The sequence below is a fragment of the Nannobrachium achirus genome (assembly GCF_963921795.1).
Source record: "Nannobrachium achirus genome assembly, chromosome: 17".
Lineage (NCBI taxonomy): Eukaryota > Metazoa > Chordata > Actinopteri > Myctophiformes > Myctophidae > Nannobrachium > Nannobrachium achirus.
The window spans coordinates 57,924,081-57,928,654 of NC_137824.1; positions in this window are offsets into that span (position 1 = coordinate 57,924,081).

A 4,574-nucleotide genomic window follows, 5' to 3' on the forward strand; every position below is an offset into this window, starting at 1 on the left:
TCCCCAACTCCACCTCAGGATTAGGCTATCCCCTTGCTGGGGGTCTCGGATCATGTGACGCGGAGAGCTTCAGTCACGTATAGATGATTATAGCTTAATCATTTATCGTGGACGCGGCACATGATCCGTTAGCCGAATCCATCGCCAATCCATCCGCATGTAGTCTGGTTACGCTACATATTCATGCTGCTGCTTAGGCTATAGGATGCTGCTGCTTAGGCTATAGGATGCTACCGTATTGCTATATATATATTGCTCATATGTCTCTGCTGCCTGCTATATTGTATGCTTCCATTCTTGTCAATAAAGTCCATTCAACCTTAATGATTTGCCCCCTGAACTATTGGTTTCGGAGTTATCGCACTTTGAAAAATCTAGGATTGCATTTGTCGACAAAAAGTAGGGTTCCAGGGGTCGCACAGCAATGTGTCACACATTCACACGTTCGTCTCAACGAGCTATACAACATACCAAAATATAGGCACTATTGAAAATGTTAGACTTAAAATCTATGTTTTGACGCCTTACTATTTAGCCTTATGTAATTTTGGGGGTTTTGAAGACAATCTGAAAAAAATGAATTAATGTCATATCCATGCGTTCGTCTCGAGGAGCTATACAACACACTAAGAGACAGGCGCTTAAAACCTATTGGTTTCGGAGTTATCGCACTTTGAAAAATCTAGGATTGCATTTGTCGACAAAAAGTAGGGTTCCAGGGGTCGCACAGCAATGTGTCACACATCCACACGTTCGTCTCGACGAGCTATACAACATACCAGAAGACAGGCACTATCGAAAATTTTAGACTTAAAATCTAAGTTTTGACGCCTTACTATATATAGCCTTATGTAATTTTGGGGTTTTTCAAGACAATCTGAAAAAAATAATTAATTTCATATCCACGCGTTCGTCTCGAGGAGCTATACAACATACTAAGAGACAGGCGCTTAAAACCTATTGGTTTCGGAGTTATCGCACTTTGAAAAATCTAGGATTGCATTTGTCGACAAAAAGTAGGGTTCCAGGGGTCGCACAGCAATGTGTCACACATTCACACGTTCGTCTCAACGAGCTATACAACATACCAAAATATAGGCACTATTGAAAATGTTAGACTTAAAATCTATGTTTTGACGCCTTACTATTTAGCCTTATGTAATTTTGGGGGTTTTGAAGACAATCTGAAAAAAATGAATTGATTTCATATCCACGCGTTCCTCTCGAAGATCTTTACAACATACTAAGAGACAGGCGCTTAAAACCTATTGGTTTCCGAGTTATCGCACTTTGAAAAATCTAGGATTGCATTTGTCGACAAAAAGTAGGGTTCCAGGGGTCGCACAGCAATGTGTCACACATCCACACGTTCGTCTCGACGAGCTATACAACATACCAAAATAAAGGCACTATTGAAAATTTTAGACTTAAAGTTTTACTATGTAACTTTTTTTATAAAACAAATCTTAAAATTGTCCTAACTGTTAAATCGCTAAAGTTTTAGAACACCCACTCCGTTATTTTCAGCTTCTGAAGCCTTCTCTTTATATGTTTTCTATGAGCCGTGAGGGGGGGAGAATTTCGCGCCATGATTACGTAATCTGCATCATCTGTATACGTTGTGTATACGTTGCCCAATCACATCGCCGATCATGCACACATGGTACACTACCGGCCAATGCAGCGCATCTTGAAGTGGGGTCGCCATATTTGTAGTCGCCCGTGTGTCTCTTTACTCAAAAGGTAATTCTCGCCTACCAGGCAGGGTGAAATAGTCCGTTTCTCCGGAATGCCTGAACGCACAGGAACCAGGGACCCCTCTAAAGATAGCTCTCGGCGTTGTGGAGGCAGACGCGGGGGTGTGAAGGTACGAAAAACGGGCGAAAGACGCGAACGCGACCGCGGTTTGCTATATGGCTACTGACCACTAGTTGAGAATCTTACACAGTATAGCTTTAAATTCTAAGTTTTGACGCCTTACTATTAGCCTTATGTAATTTTGGGGGTTTTGAAGACAATCTGAAAAAAATGAATTGATTTCATATCCACGCGTTCCTCTCGAAGAGCTTTACAACATACTAAGAGACAGGCGCTTAAAACCTATTGGTTTCGGAGTTATCGCACTTTGAAAAATCTAGGATTGCATTTGTCGACAAAAAGTAGGGTTCCAGGGGTCGCACAGCAATGTGTCACACATTCACACGTTCGTCTCAACGAGCTATACAACATACCAAAATATAGGCACTATTGAAAATGTTAGACTTAAAATCTATGTTTTGACGCCTTACTATTTAGCCTTATGTAATTTTGGGGGTTTTGAAGACAATCTGAAAAAAATGAATTGATTTCATATCCACGCGTTCCTCTCGAAGATCTTTACAACATACTAAGAGACAGGCGCTTAAAACCTATTGGTTTCGGAGTTATCGCACTTTGAAAAATCTAGGATTGCATTTGTCGACAAAAAGTAGGGTTCCAGGGGTCGCACAGCAATGTGTCACACATCCACACGTTCGTCTCGACGAGCTATACAACATACCAGAAGACAGGCACTATCGAAAATTTTAGACTTAAAATCTAAGTTTTGACGCCTTACGTAATTTTGGGGGTTTTGAAGACAATCTGAAAAAAAAAAAAGAATTAATTTCATATCCACTCGTTTGTCTCGAAGAGGTATACAACATACTAAGAGACAGGCGCTTAAAACCTCCAAGCTCACAACGAGACTGACTGTGTCTCGTTGTGACTAGATCGGTGCAGACTTGTTACTGACCAAACAAACTATGATACAGACAGACTCTCGTTCCATTCAACACTTTTATAAAACCCGATGAGCAGGACACTGCGGGGAATTGAACCTCGTCCATAGTCAACAGTGGAACTAGGAGTTCCATACCAGTGTCTTTTGCGTTTGGATTTATTTAGGTTGAATGGATCAGTGTATAGTCTGGTATTTTACCCTGTTTCAAACTGTCACAATATGTAGAATGCATACTATGTGCTGCATTCCAAGATACTTGTGGTCTTTGTACAGATGGTGGTTGTGTTGGAATGGGTGGTTGTTGTTGTCGAGCAGGTTGTTGCGGTTGTAGTGGTTGCAGTGATGGTAGTTGATGTAGTAAAAGTTGTGTTGGTTGTAGAGATTGCTGTGTGGAAGGTTGAGTTTGATTGCTGTGTGGAAGCTTGAGTTACTGGGGACCCCCACCCTGAAGAGCACTAAGAGTTGAAGCTTTACATTTTGTATAACACGGTTCTATTGTGAAAATAGAAGATCTACATGCTCACAACGACCCTCACAACGCCTCACGTTGAGGGGTGTTGTGAGCATGTAGATCTGCTATTTTCACAATTTCTGCCTCTAATATTTGACATTTTGACATAGACCACAGTGGAAACTCTGTTATACTTTTAACTATACACTTACCATACAGTTACTTTAGTATGTACCTCTGTAATGTTTGATTGATTGAATACTTTTTAACTTTTAAAAAGGATTACAGTGAACAGTAACCTCTCCTGCTATGACGTGTAACCTATTTTAAAACATGCTTTAGTTGTATACTTACTGGTGTCTTTCTTGAGCTGTTCTTTAAAAATATAATTAAAATATTGTTTTATTGTCTTTGAGCTCTCTGGGTAGTTGCTATACTGACGTTATGGTTGTCATTTGTACTGTTCTGTCATCTATTTTAACATTCTGACAAAGCTGTGTCATTTTAGGCCTCTTGTCCAGTTCACACTCATAAAAGAGAAGTTGTCTCGATGTGGGTTCATATAGTACTCAATATAGTTTAAATAGAAACGTACTCCAGTGACGCTACTCCAGTGACAGTTCAGATATCGTCGTTGTCGAGTGAAAATCTTGTATGTCCAAAACTGTTCGTTTTGCATTTATCATTTTAAAAATGATTTAAACTAGTGAAAACAGCCGTTCTACAAGCACACAACGCCTCGCACTGCGAGGCGTTGTGTGCTTGTAGATCGTCTGTTTTCACTACTTTTGTGAGACGGCCTTGAGTGATGAAGCAGGGCTTTGCTTTGCGAAAGAACGTACACATTTGGAGATGAGGTTTCCACCTGACAACGACGACATACTAGTGTTGTTGTTGCTCTTATACCACCATTATTACTGGGGTTGGTGGGGGCCTGACAGTAGCCCCCCGCGGGCCGCAAATGGCCCACGGGCCGCCTATTGGGGAACCCTGCCTTAGACACTCCTGGCTCATGTCTGTTACTCTTAGTACTTGAAGCGTAGTAGTTGAAGCGTTCTTTAGTGTTTTATTTTTTTTAGATATTGAACTGTAGGAGAACACGGATTTGAACATCTCTGAGAGTCTGATAATAGTTCAAGTGCTGTTGACCCCGAAATAGTTGTGTTGCAAGGAGGTCCTCCTCCCGAAACCTTTAACAGAGTTGGCCTATATAGATGTATTTTCCTGTGTTTAAAGGACAACTTTGTTTTTTTACAACAAGGGTTCATATTTTAGATTGTAATTAGAGAAAAGAAAAAGTGAGTGTTAAAATGTTTTCATTTGCTTTGTTCTATTGTTTTAGAGATTCTTATTTCAGTGTTT